Consider the following 17698-nt stretch of genomic DNA (forward strand, 5'->3'; position numbering starts at 1 on the left):
CTGCCTCCCCCTTCCTTAGTTACGACGCACTAAATTCTAAAAAATATATTTTTTAGACGCTACACATGTTATACATCGTTGGAAAGCTACGATTCTTGTGCTTCCATTGAAATAAACCAATTCAAGATCAAGTCGCAATAGCAAGCAAAGTCAACGTCTTTTTCCGGTGAACATTCCTTCAACAATGCCAAAGAAAAAAGTTGTACTCACCCTAAGTTGTTCAAATAGGTCCAGGTGTGCAAATCATGCCATCAAAACTTGATCTGCTAAGTCCCAAGGGTTCAAAGTATCTAACCATGTAAAGTAATTCGTCCAAATACAATGTTTTACGTTCATGAATAGCCATTATCCTTTGTTTCATTATGCAAGTTAGCCGACGGAAGAAACAACTTGTTCACATAAAAGTGTTATTTTCTCCGATTTATCAACGGAGTATTTACAAAATGAAGGTCTCAAAATGTCCGTTGAACCCTCCCCTTTTGATTGACACCTTGTTCGACCCAATAGGAGCTTCCATGCCCCGTTGACAGCCCTCTAAAGCCAACTAGGTCTGTGCGTCCTGCCCCCCCCCGCCCCCCCCCCCCACACTCGTTCTAAACAAATTTCTCGAACTGGCTTCGACTGGCTCTGAAATTAGCTCGTTAGCCTTGTAGCTGACAGCTAGCTGAAAATGCCAATACCTCATTTGTATGCGTCTGTGGAGCCTTCAAAATAACAGTCGATTGCGCAATATGGTTGACAGAATCAGTGTTCTTTGTGCGCCAATCCTTGGAATCAGATAAAGCACTCCAATGTGTTCATGCTTCAGTTTTTGTGTTTCAGTATTACTAATTAGGGATTTAGCTATTATATATGATATTTCTAAGTACCAGAGATGGGCCAGAGATAACAATTATGAAAAATAATACCTTTTTATTTGACCTTGACCTTGGTTACAAAGGGTCATTTTGGAGTCTCCAAAAGACCCTTTTAGAAAATTCCTGGATGTACTCTTATAAAAACATGTGTCAAATATGAATATATTGTGGTATTATGTTTGACTTTTGATTTGAATTGGGTAAGGCTTCAACCTGTGGTCCAATTTAGTCTTCCAGATAATACCTACCACCTCTAGGCCTCTTCAGGCCTCTGTTTTCAAAACAAAATCTAGGCGGAAATAGAAATTTTCACTTTCCTTGTGTTCAAGCTTCTATTACTCAACACTAGAAGGACTGACAGGGGTCCTGACAACAGGGGACATAACTTCAGAGTGTCAGCTTTCAAAAGAGATCATTTACATGCATGTACTCCAAATGGTTCAAGAACAGCTTCCAATTTACTTTGGGTATGCTGTTTAGGCGTTTTCAGGCAAATTTAACAGGAACATGAAAAGGTTAAATCATGATCTGTATAAGCAAAATAAATTTATTGTAACCGCCATCTCTTGACTATTCAAATCTACACAGTGCCGCTAGAATTTTTCCATATCACTTGGTGGCCCGTAAGGGGATCCTCGCCTGCTCGGCGTATCACGGACAAGGACTCTCTTAGAAAAGGTGATCTGATCAATCCGGCATTGCCGCCTTTACCTCTATCCAAAATTTTCAGAGAAAGCGGGGCCGATTCGAGGGGGTGCTTGACTGGTTGCGCTTTGACTGACGCGGGATCCTGAAAGAACCGGTAAATATTCTTTTGTGGCTTCTGTGTAATTTGAGTTGTCTAAATGTGTGTTGTTTAGACTATGGTCAATAATTCGGTTTAGTTAGTAATAGGGCGGAGACTGGAGAAGAGCTTTGTCCTGTACGTGCAAGTCGTACGAAATTAATAGGGCGGAGGCCGGAGAAGAGCTTTTGTCCTGTACGTGCAAGTCGTACAAATTAATCGGGTAAGGCCGGAGAACTTATCCTTTACGTGAAAGTCGTAAAAAAGCATGCAGGGAAAGTGTGCTGACGAGCGCACAAAAGGGTGATAAATTCACATGTTATATCGTGTTATGTGTCTTTTGAGACCCTAGGATTAGAATATGTTGGGTTAGTGATGGTTTGAGAAATTGTATTGGCTTTGGTGGTCATAACAGTTCTTATTTATTTACGGCCAAAACGTGATTCTAAGTCCCGAGAGAAAAGTATACTAGTCAGCTGTGTGAGTGAGAGTGTTTACAAAGGGTTTGAGTCCCTGAAGGTGGAGAACAAAGAAAAGAAAAAGTTTAGGAAGTATAGGCCTGTGAAATTTCAAAGTAGAGGTTTTAAGTTTGCAACACGCGTGTTCATTTTTGTTTTATATGTTTTTTGAGGTTAAAAGAAGTATGAGTAACTAATGGTGTCTATTATTAAAGCTATATACAAATTACAAAAATCAAAATTTTAATTACTTTTCGAAATTTTAATTATTTTTTTCGGTTTGAATATTTGTAATTTAAGATTGTGCAGTTATTTTCATTGAAAGTTGGGAAGTCGGAATTTAATTGTTTTTAGAAAAGAAAAGGGGTAATTGTGTCTTTATTTTCCGTTGTTGGTTATCGTTTATGGATTGTAATTCTAAAAATGAATGGTCTGGAGGCAGAATTGACCTGTCTAAACATCGATTACATGAAACAAAAGTATGGTAACGATAGTTTATTGCAAATGCAAATATGGATAATTGGTAAAAGGCCAGTTTTGGCAATAAAAGCGGTATTCATTTTAAGAATTACAATCCCGGGGTTATTGAAACTTTTATAGAAAGTTATGTGTTCAAACGGAAATGTTATGTTGTTTAAGGAATATTTTTGTTTATGTCTGTAAATGTTCGATGGTTTTATTTTTAATTTTGTGGGAGTTCACAGATGTTACTGTTGTTTAAAGAAATATGTAAAGGGTTATGAAGAAGTGATTAGAAAGATTGAGCCAGTCTGAGGGACTGAAGTGTATACAAGGGGAATTAGTTCGAGTGACCGAATTGCGTTTGTTGTTAAGGGCAAAGGTACTACATATGTGTGTTTATTGCTGCTGAGATGATTTGTTGAAATGTGTTGGGTTTGGTGGTATTCATATTTACCTATTTAAATGGACTTGAAGTTGAAGCTTTGTCCAACCAGAATGCTAATACATGGGTAAACTGTCGTCCTCTGACGAGTGATATTAGGTGCATATGTAGATTTCGGAGCCTAATTTTTATGTTGAAAATAAAATAGTACTAATGGTTGTAATTGTAAAGAAAATCTAGGCTGTGACTGTTGGTTAATGGCTAATGGTGAAAACGTGGAGGAAGTGCATTTTGCTCTGTCCTGAGACAAAGGAGAGTCCAGGAAGTTGAATTTGCAACTATGGCAACGACATTGGCCAACAAACTAACACACCGACAGGCGGGTACAGGCTAGTAAAGGAATTGCAGCTTGATATTTGAGATCCAGGATGAGTAACCGCATGACGCATGCGCAGATGGAAATTGAGAAATTGACCAAGACGAAAATTTAGAGAAATAGATAAATTTGAAGCGAATTTACATATTAATTTGGTTATTTTTGAAATATGTTGGGTGATGAGTATTTTGAGACATTTGCTAACAAGGTTTTTGTTTGTTTGAGGACATTTTAAATGAGTTTCAGAAATTCTGAGGAAAGGTGGGGGCTACAAAAAAAAAGTCCCGTTACGATGAGTTTTACAAAGGTGATCCCAGAGGGTGTAATTCTGCATAATTATGTGAGTATTAATGGTGAAAGATGTGTCCGTTTGGATGAATTCGAAGTTTGGTGGTTTACGAATGTATGATTTAACATTTGTTCTAAATCCTAGCCAAACAGGGAGGTAGGAGCCTTTCAGACCAGAACTTATATTTACGAGCGGAAAATCTGTGGTGTGTGATGGTCTCCATAAAAATGCAGAAATTAGACCCTGGTTCATAAATTAGTTCTAATTGGATTGGAAAAGTTATACTTTAGCAAAATTAAGTGAATAGATGGTAAACGCCAACCATCTGTGTTGTTTAAAAGAAGACAAAAAAAGAGAAAAAAGGTTGAGTTTTTTGCTTTGTTCCAGAGCGCGCTGTTTGATGCGAGTTTGAAATGCGCGATTGTTTATTTGAGTTGATTCACTAACAAAGAGTAATTGAGATAGCTGGTAAATATAGGAATATTCAAAGGTGTATACATTACATGCTTTGATAAAACTTTTGAGGTGTTAAAGAATAAGGTTTTGTTTTACGGGTTTATGTTAAATTGTGAATTTTAAGGTTTAAAAGAAAAAAAGGAGAGTTTATATTTTCTTTTGTCTTAAGGGCATGGTACAATGTTTTGGGATAAACAGTTAGGCTGTGATGAGGTTGTTTTATTATGGTATTGGTTCATGAAGAGGGTTATGATAATTTGGTTTTGAAATAATTTGGGAAGACTCATTAAGTCTGATAAATTGTGGTGTGATGGTTGGAACGAAGTAGCTTGTTCTGGACTGCAGCCAAAGCAAGTTATGAAGTTCTACCTATCTAACCTATATAGAAATATAGATGGGGTATAAGTTTGGCTAATGGTTACATTAAGAACATTTTATGGTCTATGTTTTATTTTGGAATCATACAGATTAAATTCTGGTTTAGGGTAGTGATGCTGGTTTTCTACATGTCTTGGAAAAAGAGAGATTTGATTTAATGAATTTAAATACAAAAAAAATTAAAAGGGAATCTGAAATTTAAAGGTATTCATTTGAACTGTTCCTAAAGGTTTTTGAAGAAAAGATAATAAGAGACTAAAAGTTGAGGTTATTCGTAATTTGGCTGTTTTCTAAAAATAGTTTTATTTTATACAAATTGGTTCAAAGGTTGGTTGCTTCAGTGTAAGCTTGTTAATTCATAAAAGGGAAAAGAGTTAAAATATTTACTGATAGTTAAATACATCATTGGTGTTACATATGATTTTGGGAAAGGTATGGAAACGGGAAGTTTCTTAGTTTGATCTGGGACACAACTTGCTGTATGCAAATGTGGAATTCACTCTAACAATTATGATTATTCCACAGGGAAAATGCTAGTGCTGATACTAGCTGGAGCAGTTTCTAGATTGCCTGAATGCATTGATGAACTAACTAGAATATGTTTTTGATGTTGATATGTTTACAGGAAGTGATGAGATGATGTTGCTATGTCCGGATGAGCCTAACTTGACAAATTTGGGCTTACAGGACTCTTTTGAGGAAAATTGTTGTGTGACCTTGATACAACATTTGTTACAGATTCTTTAAGGGAAGCGCAGGCTTCTTAGAGAGGAAGAGGTGACGTTTAGGAATTTATGACTGACTGATGACTGACTGATCCAAACAGAGTGACTATGGGGGTTTTATGGTTTTATGAATTTAGTTTCAGTAGTTTGGATTTGTGATAGGATTGTGAGGGTTTGATATGATATTGCTGAGGTGAAAATATTGGACTGTATTTAACCCAGAGTGAGAATTTTGTTTTGTTTGAGTATATTTGATAAGAATTACAGAATACAGCGGACAGATGGAGAAAGGAATGGTGGAATGGAGATTCGAACTTGGACTAATCCACAAGAAAATGCGTTTTGGAAAAAGGAAGGATATGAGAATAAAAAATGGAGGTTGTATGGTCTGCATAAAACATTTATCTTGAGATTTTGCTAAGTTAACACATGGAAAGATCATGCCTCTACAGTTTGTGTGATATCAAGAATGCATCATTTTAGCATACAAGAGGATTTGTAATGGATGCATAGTCATTTTTTTGTTAATATTTCATATGTGGGACAAGTATTATGAGAAAAGGAATTTAAACACGATAAGCTTCACAGTTAAGGTTAGAGAAACCATTTGGGTATTGATAGATGGATTTTGTAGAGTTAAATTTTTGGAGAAGTGATACTGTTTAACCCTTTCACACGTAGGTTCTAAATTCCTTGACTGGTCCCCCAGAGTGAGTTTTTTATGCGCGTGAGTTTGGATCAATCTCAACGTTCCAGAAATTGATTATGACGCATAAAAATCGAATTGCTATACAATTTAAGTATTTATCGGTTCGCATTTTCCATTGACCTAGTTTGCACCCCGTATTAGTGACGAATACTCCATTCATTGGTTGTTTTGTTTATCCACCTTCTCGTTACGTATTTCTTCCGCTTCAGGGGACTGGCGGAAACTTTCAAAGTAGATATTTTGGCTATTATTCTGGTGACTGAAGTATTTGTATAACTCAAATTATACCACCCATATAGTTTGCACGATACTGAGATGAAAGCATGAACTGTTGTATTTCACGAGGTGATGTTTTTGCCAAACTAGCTAGCTCGTAGTGTAGTAAAGAGTCAATCAACAAGTTAGCTGTTGCTAATTTACTAAGCTATGTTACGTTGTTTGTGTGGTCGGATTATAACGAATACAAAATAATTTGGATACATCCAGTCAGTCTAATTTGATTTCTATTCATCGTTTTGTTTTCTCTAGCTGGCTTCCATCTCGTAAACCTTCTGAGTTGGCAACGCAGCCAGTGTTCACAAAATAAATTACTGGATGGAAGCCAGCTAAACGAAAACAAAACGATACATTACAATCCTAGTAATACGCTAGACTGACTAGATGCACTTGCATTACTTTGTTATAATCCTACTACACAAACTATGTAACATAGCCAAGTAAATTAGCAGCAACTGTTGATCGTCAACCAAATTGAGCTATACTGTAGGCGAGACTGGAACATGACTCCCAGACACCTCGGCGAAAGGCGATCAAGCAAGCTCATGCTGCTTGGATACCTTCAAACCTTTTTGGTTGGCTTCAATTTATCTGGGAAACTTTTCTGGTGAGTAGATTATTTATACCCACAAAATATACACATACCTGTGGCATGATATTGAGACGAAAGCATGACCTGTGGTTGTTTTCCACTATATGATGTTTTTGCTAGCTAGCTCGTAGTAAAGGGTATTATTCAGGTAACTAGCGATTACTAACTTGCCATGTTTAGTCCAATTAAAGCAAACACAATAATTCAGACATCCATTCTATATTGATGGCTATGTTTTGTGATCTCTTGCTACCATCTACTGTCATTAATTTCCGTGTTGATAGAAAGTGTATTCCTCATTTATTGTCAGGCCACAGTTCAAGCAAAAATGAGAGGCAAGTGTAATTTGTTTGGAAAATCTGGGCTAGGGCTAGTTGATGGACGACATGTAGAATAAACCAGACTTTATGCTTATTCAATCTAACAACCTATTGAAATGACAAGACGGCAATGTATGACTGTAATGTTTCATAGGGTAATGAAACGCACCACTTGTCATACCACTTAATTGCCTGCTGTTTTCTATATCTTGAACATCTCCCTATAATTTTACAGGTGAATGTTGGCCCGCACAGGCCCCGTTCCAAGAAACAGAACATGACAGCACTGCTGTACAAATTGTCCATGTATAGTACATGGCCTTCTCTCAGGTGTCGAGCAAGTACGGTCAGCACAAAGTGACCATTCCTTGCTGAACATCAACGAGACCGTCAAACACCTAATTCCTTGATGTACCAGCAGCATGTTTATTTTTTTGCAAAGGCTGAAAGCCCATCTCCCATCCCACACCCTCACCACATTGCATAGAGGGACTGTAGAGAGCATCCCAAGGAGCTGCATCACGGCCTGCAGAGGACAGTGAGGACAGCTGAGAAGATAGTCAGGATCTCTCTGCCCTCCCTCACAAACATCTATACCAAATGCTGCATCCCCAAACCCACACGCATTGTGGACAAACCCATGCACCCCATACGCTCCTGTACATCATCAAACTCAATATTTTAGCATATTGCTGCTACCTCAATAACTGATGTCCATGTATTATGGTATTAGTATGTTATGTTTACATTCAGCTTCCCTTGCACTAGCTTACTTGTTTACATTCACAGTATCCCCACTTCTTGGTGTTTTGAGGCATTTGTCACAAATTTCATCTTGTCTTATTGGACCAATTTTATTGACCTAATTCCACACAGTTGTTGTAGTTGTCTAGGTTATGTCTAGGTCCTGGAAGAACGTTGTTTTGTTTCATTGTGTACTGTAAGTATATGATGACAATAAATACCAGTTGACTTGTCATGACAACAGATCCAGAAATCCCAAGCCCTTCATGATCCTGGATGTCCATAGTGGATCCTGTGTAAAGGATCATGTCCTAAACATAGCCAGTACATCACACAACTCAAACATGCTGTACCTTTTTGCCGATATGTTGACGGAAGCTTTGCCTACCCCTACACAGTGTCAAGGTTTTAAATAATTTTGATGTGATATTTTTTATAGCTGTGTGCTAATGATATTCATTGATATGTAACGTGACAATGACGAGATTGTACCCTTTCCTGGACATGTAATTAGCTACCTGAAATGAGTAAAAGGATACGTGTTAAAAATTAAGAAACGTGTTGGTGTGGGCTTTTTAACTTATTAAAATATTTATTAAAATAACTTAGTACTGTCATTACTGTTCTGATTTTTTAATATTCACACAGGTGAATCCACAGTGAATTGATATGATATATTATCGTAGTGTAGCTTTCGAGAAGCTAACTTGGCTAATGACGATAATGTAGGCTGCCATGTTTTTTGTTTTGATCAGTACTCTGCATTGTGGGTGTCAAATGGTCAACGAGATGACCTACTCTTCTCACGAGAAAATACTGAGGTGTACGGGGTCAAGGGGTACATCATCAAGGGTCATATTTGTTGCCGGAAGACAAAAAAATCAAAGATGGCCTCTAGTAGCTCAAAACGAGACGAAAGACAGACGAATGTCAGATGCGTTATATGCATATTTGTGAACGTATATCTATTATTTCGATCTCTGGTTGGTTGTACAATAGTAAAATCTGTTGAAAGCGATAGCCAAGTCAAGGAAAACGGATAATATTATGGTTTACTAGGTGGCGTGAGTAAAGCGTGAGTTATTTTTGGTTAGCTGTTAGCTAACATTAGCTAAACTAAATTGTTTGAACGTTTTCTTATGGATAATAAAGGTAAACTTTCTCAAAATATACAGAAAATTGAGATTCATGTTTATAACATACGCGTAGGCTAATGCTGAAGAGTTTATTGTTACGTAATAAGCCAAACTGGACATTCTAAAGGACGCGTTCCAACACACCGGTGTGTTGGTACGCTCCAGGGACCAGCCAGGACTCAACACACCGGTGTGTTCGTACGCGTCAAAGGGTTAATGATTGTTGATGGGAAGAAGTTTTAGACTTCTCAGGGGCTCAGTGATCAAGCTTTTGTTAATTTAGATTATTTTCGATGGGATTTTTCTTTGAGGATATGTAATGATAATGGGTCACACTTGTTTAAGGAAGTTATTTTGGTGTTGATAGGATTCAACATTGTGTTAATCACTTCAGTTGAATGAGAGAACAGAACTTTGAAGACGAAGTCAGACGACAAGAAGTCAGTTACCTTTAACTCTGTGAGAATGTGCTTGTTTATCACTGTGCAACCTTTTTGGAGTCTATTTTGTGTGAGATTCACAGGCAGGTGAAGGAGGCTATTCCTATGACTGGACCGCTGCATGATTTGATACCAGAGGACTGGATCGTGGTGAAGGACCTGAAACGCCTGGTAAAACCCAAGGTGGACGGGGCCATACCAGATTCTCCTGACGACTAATCCGGCGGTTAAGATCGAGGGGAGAGCAACGTGGATACACGCTAACCATTGCGTGCACCTTGTCTGGAGACGGAAGCATTGGATACGCGTTCTGCGTAGTACCAAGGAAATTTCCGAGCTGTACGCGAAGTGCAGTGTCGTTAAAAGTTGCCCTGAGCAATTTGATCGTCGTTTGCAATCGATTCGACTAGACTACACCGCCTGACAGAAGTTTGCCTACATCCAACTGAAGATGGCATCCTTTCCGACAACCTGGACTTTGTGGTGTACGGGGTACAATGGGTTTTGTCTTGAGACTAGCATTTCTTATGTTAATGTTTGAATTATTTTTATTAATTAACTGTTTGGGTTTATGGTATTGTAAAAAAAAAAAAAAAAAATTGGAATTGTCATGGAAATTTTGGAATACAGTTATAATGTGTGTGTTTCATATATGAGGAATGTGTATTAACGGAAGTCTAAAGTTGATTAAGAGTCAACTACATTTGGTAGAGATGCCATTTGCAGTTTTATAACTAGGAGACGGGAAGTCTGGGTGACCTGAGAGAGTTCTTGTCACCTGGGGAGGAAGAGACAGTTGGTCTGGAGATGTGGATTCAACTGTATTGTTATTGTGATCTGCTGCTCTGACCCTTCCTGTTGCATTGAGTGGGGTTAATCAAAAACTTGTTTGAAGTGGCCCGCACAAAGGATTGTGGGACAAATGGTACAGAGATGTATTGTTTCAAACTGTCACTGAATTGAGTAAGCCAATCATAGACTTGATTACATTGATGGATTGACCTTATAGAATGCCATTTGATCTAACGTGTATATAAGGTAGCGTTTGTGATTGTTCTGCATCACTCTGGCGAACGACCTGTGGCTAGCACCTCCTTCGTTATGACTGATCACAAAGTACTTTGTTAAATCATGATCTGTATAAGCAAAATAAATTTATTGTAACCGCCATCTCTTGACTATTCAAATCTACACAGTGCCGCTAGGCATCGCATGCCTTCCTCGCAAATAAAGCCTCCCACTCGCTCGCTCACCCTTTGACAGCTCAGTTGGTGGAGCGGAGGACTTTATTTCTGCGAGATTTTCCAGCTCCGACGGCGGTACAGCTCATTGTCACACTGGCAAGACCCACAACAGGGGCAAACAAGAACACATTCGTCCCTGGGTGGGCTCGAACCACCATCCTTTCGGTTAACAGCCGAACGCGCTAGCCAATTGCGCCACAGAGACCCTGTCTTTACAGAAATAGGACCGGAAAATGGAAGGAAACACTGGGAGACGAGTGCCAAAACTCCCACGAAGAAGAGGAGGAGCGGCCGTACAAATAACTCTTCCCGTGAGCCGTCGACGGGGAGTTTGGGGAAAAAAGAGAACGACTCTGGTGGGACTCGATCCCACAACCTTTGAATGGCTTTTCCTCCCCCTGCCTAGAAGTCCAATGCGCTATCCATTGCGCCACAGAGCCCCCGACGATTTACCCGCTTGACGTCTACCTTTTCAACCCTGGCAGCATCAGGTCCCTGTTTGGGCGAGGTGCGTTGGTGGCATGCCTCACTCTGAGGAAGCAATTAGAGATTGATTTTGCCAGGTAAGTAAAAGACGCTACCAAGTCAGACGCGCTACCGTTGTGCCACGAGGCCTAGTTGTGAGCTCAAGAGGCAACGTTCTGACCTGGCGTCTGATGTGCAACCGTTGTGCCGCAAAGTGCGCTGAGAGTACCGTTTAAAGAGGCTCTTTGTGTCGAAGGTGCACCGGCATGCTTGCGAGGGATTCGCCATACGAGCCCTCAGGGTTTGTGTGGCGAAGGAGATGTACATGCAGATGTTCCACGAAAAGCTCAGTGTTTCCTGCCACTCCAGAGCCCGGATAGCTCAGTCGGCAGAGCATCGGGCTTTTAATCTGAGGGTCAAGGGTTCAAGTCCCTGTTCGGGCGAAGCCTGTTCAAACCGCGTGGCAGCGTGGGATGAAGCGGGCCTAATTGGGCTCTCTTATGTACCTGACTTTGAGGAAACAATGGAAGGAGCAAGGGTCCAGCGTTCTGTGAGCTGTGTGTTCAAACCACAGAGCGTGACTTGTGGCGCGCAACCTTTGTCTCCGTTGCACGCCTGACTTTGAGACAAAGGATGCAAAATTGAGCTGACATCTGCGCCTAAAGAGGCACCGCTGAGATTTGAACTCAGGATCTCCTGTTTACTAGACAGGCGCTTTGACCAACTAAGCCACGGCACCTTGCTTCATCGGACCAGACGGGCTCAGGCTTCTGTTTTCTCTTCGAGTAGGTGCTTTAAGGTGGGGTCGAAAGCCACCTTAGAAAGGTATGCCCAACATGCAGCAAAGGCTCTCAAGGCACCAGAATGAAGAGATTTTCCAGCTTCTTGGACTCTGATGGCGGTCTAAAAACAGATTCCCTGACCGGGAATCGAACCCGGGCCGCGGCGGTGAGAGCGCCGAATCCTAGCCACTTTTTTTAAATCTTTTTATTAATGTTTTTTAAAATTCACAAATTCACAAGTTTACAAGCACAATGCTTTTACTTACTATTTCCCACACAAACCTACATCACAATACACCCCTCTTTTTTTTTATTTTTATTTTTTTATTCCAATAACATCAACACAGACTCACCCATCGACATTCGTTCCCCAATTAAAGCAAATTCCTCCCCCATCCACTTTCTTTATCAGTGAATTCCCACTCACGAAAAAGTCTGTTACTTCCTCCCTGCCATATTTACACCATACATCCTTTACTCCTACATCCCTTTTCATTATAGCTTTAAACAGATGCTTAATATTCACTGTCCTCCCTTCAAAATGTGCATAGTTCCGTCTAAGCACTACAGCATGCCGGGCATGACCGCTTTATCTATGTCTATTGAGGAGCTGGAGACGTTCCTGTGCTTGCTGTCAAAAAGGCGCGAGTAGAGTGGTGTGTGTCGCGATGAAGATGACGACCGGCTGCATGTGTTGCACCCCTGAAAACAGGAGAAATAATCACGAGAGTGATTTGTACTTGTTTCTCTCTTGCAGGGGTTTATTGCAATGAGCAGAAACAGCACGGAAATCCCCTAGTGGCGGGTAAAAGACATAAGTAATCGATAAAGAACACAGGATTCAGGCATTCTGGCTGATAACCGATAATATTACTGAAATGACCTGAAAACAAAACGACATACTTATCTAACATGAAAAATAACGAACAATTCTTTACCTTGAGGCTTCTGTGAATTCACATTTATTGTAAACCTATTTTAACCATTGTCTTTTAAAGCATGAAATCACTTTATGAAATACACTGCTGTATAAAAGAAAACTATACTATTCTAACCTATCACACATGGAGGGGGCGCTATCTGCGTTGGAAGACGGACTGCAGAACGTGCAGCGGAGCGGTACTCAAGAGGCAAACTGCCGAAAGACGAAAAAGGGATTGGAGAATGCGGGCATCGATCCCGCTACTTCTCGCATGCTAAGCGAGCGCTCTACCATGTACAGAGTGTCTCGGGCCCGTTAGCTCAGTTGGTCAGAGCGTGGTGCTAATAACGCCAAGGTCGTGGGTTCGATCCCCATACGGGCCAACCAGCCCTTCTTTGGAGATCTTTTCCATCGCTTTATCTAGTCTGTGGCAAGGCTTTGAAATGCTACTGACTGGGTTTGAAACGTCTGCCCAAATAGCTCGGTTGTGAGAGAGTCAGACTGAGGATATCAGGGTCCCTGGTTTGAGCCTCGGTTTTGGTAAACCCGTGGCGTTTGCAAAATACAGTCTACTCAAGGAAGTGGTCAACGGGTCATTTTCAAAAAGCTCACGCCAAAACACTGCAGACCACTGACTGGTCAGAGAGGATTGCGACACTGGACGTACTGCACAAACCTGTCTTATTGAAATAGCCGAGCTACTGAACAAACAAGCCACCAGCACAGCAGCGCCGTGGACCGGTAGGCCGTGGCTTTCCTCCACGGGGCTATTGGATGAAATGTCAACCCGCAAAGCGCCCCTTGTCTATTGAGGAGCTGGAGACGTTCCTGTGCTTGCTGTCAAAAAGGCGCGAGTAGAGTGGGGTGTGTCGCGATGAAGATGACCACCGGCTGCATGGAGGGGGCGCTATCTGCGTTGGAAGACGGACTGCAGAACGTGCAGCGGAGCGGTACTCAAGAGGCAAACTGCCGAAAGACGAAAAAGGGATTGGAGAATGCGGGCATCGATCCCGCTACTTCTCGCATGCTAAGCGAGCGCTCTACCATGTACAGAGTGTCTCGGGCCCGTTAGCTCAGTTGGTCAGAGCGTGGTGCTAATAACGCCAAGGTCGTGGGTTCGATCCCCATACGGGCCAACCAGCCCTTCTTTGGAGATCTTTTCCATCGCTTTATCTAGTCTGTGGCAAGGCTTTGAAATGCTACTGACTGGGTTTGAAGCGTCTGCCCAAATAGCTCGGTTGGGAGAGAGTCAGACTGAGGATCTCAGGGTCCCTGGTTTGAGCCTCGGTTTTGGTAAACCCGTGGCGTTTGCAAAATACAGTCTACTCAAGGAAGTGGTCAACGGGTCATTTTCAAAAAGCTCACGCCAAAACACTGCAGACCACTGACTGGTCAGAGAGGATTGCGACACTGGACGTACTGCACAAACCTGTCTTATTGAAATAGCCGAGCTACTGAACAAACAAGCCACCAGCACAGCAGCGCCGTGGACCGGTAGGCCGTGGCTTTCCTCCACGGGGCTATTGGATGAAATGTCAACCCGCAAAGCGCCCCTTGTCTATTGAGGAGCTGGAGACGTTCCTGTGCTTGCTGTCAAAAAGGCGCGAGTAGAGTGGGGTGTGTCGCGATGAAGATGACGACCGGCTGCATGGAGGGGGCGCTATCTGCGTTGGAAGACGGACTGCAGAACGTGCAGCGGAGCGGTACTCAAGAGGCAAACTGCCGAAAGACGAAAAAGGGATTGGAGAATGCGGGCATCGATCCCGCTACTTCTCGCATGCTAAGCGAGCGCTCTACCATGTACAGAGTGTCTCGGGCCCGTTAGCTCAGTTGGTCAGAGAGTGGTGCTAATAACGCCAAGGTCGTGGGTTCGATCCCCATACGGGCCAACCAGCCCTTCTTTGGAGATCTTTTCCATCGCTTTATCTAGTCTGTGGCAAGGCTTTGAAATGCTACTGACTGGGTTTGAAGCGTCTGCCCAAATAGCTCGGTTGGGAGAGAGTCAGACTGAGGATCTCAGGGTCCCTGGTTTGAGCCTCGGTTTTGGTAAACCCGTGGCGTTTGCAAAATACAGTCTACTCAAGGAAGTGGTCAACGGGTCATTTTCAAAAAGCTCACGCCAAAACACTGCAGACCACTGACTGGTCAGAGAGGATTGCGACACTGGACGTACTGCACAAACCTGTCTTATTGAAATAGCCGAGCTACTGAACAAACAAGCCACCAGCACAGCAGCGCCGTGGACCGGTAGGCCGTGGCTTTCCTCCACGGGGCTATTGGATGAAATGTCAACCCGCAAAGCGCCCCTTGTCTATTGAGGAGCTGGAGACGTTCCTGTGCTTGCTGTCAAAAAGGCGCGAGTAGAGTGGGGTGTGTCGCGATGAAGATGACCACCGGCTGCATGGAGGGGGCGCTATCTGCGTTGGAAGACGGACTGCAGAACGTGCAGCGGAGCGGTACTCAAGAGGCAAACTGCCGAAAGACGAAAAAGGGATTGGAGAATGCGGGCATCGATCCCGCTACTTCTCGCATGCTAAGCGAGCGCTCTACCATGTACAGAGTGTCTCGGGCCCGTTAGCTCAGTTGGTCAGAGCGTGGTGCTAATAACGCCAAGGTCGTGGGTTCGATCCCCATACGGGCCAACCAGCCCTTCTTTGGAGATCTTTTCCATCGCTTTATCTAGTCTGTGGCAAGGCTTTGAAATGCTACTGACTGGGTTTGAAGCGTCTGCCCAAATAGCTCGGTTGGGAGAGAGTCAGACTGAGGATCTCAGGGTCCCTGGTTTGAGCCTCGGTTTTGGTAAACCCGTGGCGTTTGCAAAATACAGTCTACTCAAGGAAGTGGTCAACGGGTCATTTTCAAAAAGCTCACGCCAAAACACTGCAGACCACTGACTGGTCAGAGAGGATTGCGACACTGGACGTACTGCACAAACCTGTCTTATTGAAATAGCCGAGCTACTGAACAAACAAGCCACCAGCACAGCAGCGCCGTGGACCGGTAGGCCGTGGCTTTCCTCCACGGGGCTATTGGATGAAATGTCAACCCGCAAAGCGCCCCTTGTCTATTGAGGAGCTGGAGACGTTCCTGTGCTTGCTGTCAAAAAGGCGCGAGTAGAGTGGGGTGTGTCGCGATGAAGATGACCACCGGCTGCATGGAGGGGGCGCTATCTGCGTTGGAAGACGGACTGCAGAACGTGCAGCGGAGCGGTACTCAAGAGGCAAACTGCCGAAAGACGAAAAAGGGATTGGAGAATGCGGGCATCGATCCCGCTACTTCTCGCATGCTAAGCGAGCGCTCTACCATGTACAGAGTGTCTCGGGCCCGTTAGCTCAGTTGGTCAGAGCGTGGTGCTAATAACGCCAAGGTCGTGGGTTCGATCCCCATACGGGCCAACCAGCCCTTCTTTGGAGATCTTTTCCATCGCTTTATCTAGTCTGTGGCAAGGCTTTGAAATGCTACTGACTGGGTTTGAAGCGTCTGCCCAAATAGCTCGGTTGGGAGAGAGTCAGACTGAGGATCTCAGGGTCCCTGGTTTGAGCCTCGGTTTTGGTAAACCCGTGGCGTTTGCAAAATACAGTCTACTCAAGGAAGTGGTCAACGGGTCATTTTCAAAAAGCTCACGCCAAAACACTGCAGACCACTGACTGGTCAGAGAGGATTGCGACACTGGACGTACTGCACAAACCTGTCTTATTGAAATAGCCGAGCTACTGAACAAACAAGCCACCAGCACAGCAGCGCCGTGGACCGGTAGGCCGTGGCTTTCCTCCACGGGGCTATTGGATGAAATGTCAACCCGCAAAGCGCCCCTTGTCTATTGAGGAGCTGGAGACGTTCCTGTGCTTGCTGTCAAAAAGGCGCGAGTAGAGTGGGGTGTGTCGCGATGAAGATGACCACCGGCTGCATGGAGGGGGCGCTATCTGCGTTGGAAGACGGACTGCAGAACGTGCAGCGGAGCGGTACTCAAGAGGCAAACTGCCGAAAGACGAAAAAGGGATTGGAGAATGCGGGCATCGATCCCGCTACTTCTCGCATGCTAAGCGAGCGCTCTACCATGTACAGAGTGTCTCGGGCCCGTTAGCTCAGTTGGTCAGAGCGTGGTGCTAATAACGCCAAGGTCGTGGGTTCGATCCCCATACGGGCCAACCAGCCCTTCTTTGGAGATCTTTTCCATCGCTTTATCTAGTCTGTGGCAAGGCTTTGAAATGCTACTGACTGGGTTTGAAGCGTCTGCCCAAATAGCTCGGTTGGGAGAGAGTCAGACTGAGGATCTCAGGGTCCCTGGTTTGAGCCTCGGTTTTGGTAAACCCGTGGCGTTTGCAAAATACAGTCTACTCAAGGAAGTGGTCAACGGGTCATTTTCAAAAAGCTCACGCCAAAACACTGCAGACCACTGACTGGTCAGAGAGGATTGCGACACTGGACGTACTGCACAAACCTGTCTTATTGAAATAGCCGAGCTACTGAACAAACAAGCCACCAGCACAGCAGCGCCGTGGACCGGTAGGCCGTGGCTTTCCTCCACGGGGCTATTGGATGAAATGTCAACCCGCAAAGCGCCCCTTGTCTATTGAGGAGCTGGAGACGTTCCTGTGCTTGCTGTCAAAAAGGCGCGAGTAGAGTGGGGTGTGTCGCGATGAAGATGACGACCGGCTGCATGGAGGGGGCGCTATCTGCGTTGGAAGACGGACTGCAGAACGTGCAGCGGAGCGGTACTCAAGAGGCAAACTGCCGAAAGACGAAAAAGGGATTGGAGAATGCGGGCATCGATCCCGCTACTTCTCGCATGCTAAGCGAGCGCTCTACCATGTACAGAGTGTCTCGGGCCCGTTAGCTCAGTTGGTCAGAGCGTGGTGCTAATAACGCCAAGGTCGTGGGTTCGATCCCCATACGGGCCA

The 17698-nt window shown here is 43.5% G+C and overlaps 11 non-coding genes across 11 annotated transcripts; 8 read left to right on the plus strand and 3 right to left on the minus strand.

Annotated features, from left to right (window-relative positions):
• Window positions 1-10759: 10759 nt before the first annotated feature.
• Window positions 10760-10833, minus strand: trnan-guu (transfer RNA asparagine (anticodon GUU)). Its single transcript has one exon. It is a non-coding gene; the product is annotated as a tRNA-Asn (tRNA).
• A 143-nt stretch (window positions 10834-10976) lies between these two features.
• Window positions 10977-11068, minus strand: trnar-ucu (transfer RNA arginine (anticodon UCU)). The gene is given in 2 exon segments: window positions 10977-11012; window positions 11032-11068. It is a non-coding gene; the product is annotated as a tRNA-Arg (tRNA).
• Window positions 11069-11463: 395 nt separating this feature from the next.
• trnak-uuu (transfer RNA lysine (anticodon UUU)) lies at window positions 11464-11536 on the plus strand. Its single transcript has one exon. It is a non-coding gene; the product is annotated as a tRNA-Lys (tRNA).
• A 222-nt stretch (window positions 11537-11758) lies between these two features.
• trnat-agu (transfer RNA threonine (anticodon AGU)) lies at window positions 11759-11832 on the minus strand. Its single transcript has one exon. It is a non-coding gene; the product is annotated as a tRNA-Thr (tRNA).
• A 1274-nt stretch (window positions 11833-13106) lies between these two features.
• trnai-aau (transfer RNA isoleucine (anticodon AAU)) lies at window positions 13107-13180 on the plus strand. Its single transcript has one exon. It is a non-coding gene; the product is annotated as a tRNA-Ile (tRNA).
• Window positions 13181-13859: 679 nt separating this feature from the next.
• Window positions 13860-13933, plus strand: trnai-aau (transfer RNA isoleucine (anticodon AAU)). The gene has a single exon. It is a non-coding gene; the product is annotated as a tRNA-Ile (tRNA).
• Window positions 13934-14612: 679 nt separating this feature from the next.
• Window positions 14613-14686, plus strand: trnai-aau (transfer RNA isoleucine (anticodon AAU)). The gene has a single exon. It is a non-coding gene; the product is annotated as a tRNA-Ile (tRNA).
• Window positions 14687-15365: 679 nt separating this feature from the next.
• On the plus strand, window positions 15366-15439 carry trnai-aau (transfer RNA isoleucine (anticodon AAU)). The gene has a single exon. It is a non-coding gene; the product is annotated as a tRNA-Ile (tRNA).
• Window positions 15440-16118: 679 nt separating this feature from the next.
• trnai-aau (transfer RNA isoleucine (anticodon AAU)) lies at window positions 16119-16192 on the plus strand. The gene has a single exon. It is a non-coding gene; the product is annotated as a tRNA-Ile (tRNA).
• A 679-nt stretch (window positions 16193-16871) lies between these two features.
• Window positions 16872-16945, plus strand: trnai-aau (transfer RNA isoleucine (anticodon AAU)). Its single transcript has one exon. It is a non-coding gene; the product is annotated as a tRNA-Ile (tRNA).
• A 679-nt stretch (window positions 16946-17624) lies between these two features.
• On the plus strand, window positions 17625-17698 carry trnai-aau (transfer RNA isoleucine (anticodon AAU)). Its single transcript has one exon. It is a non-coding gene; the product is annotated as a tRNA-Ile (tRNA).

Source organism: Osmerus eperlanus, chromosome 9 (assembly GCF_963692335.1).
Source record: "Osmerus eperlanus chromosome 9, fOsmEpe2.1, whole genome shotgun sequence".
NCBI classification, from domain to species: Eukaryota; Metazoa; Chordata; class Actinopteri; order Osmeriformes; family Osmeridae; genus Osmerus; species Osmerus eperlanus.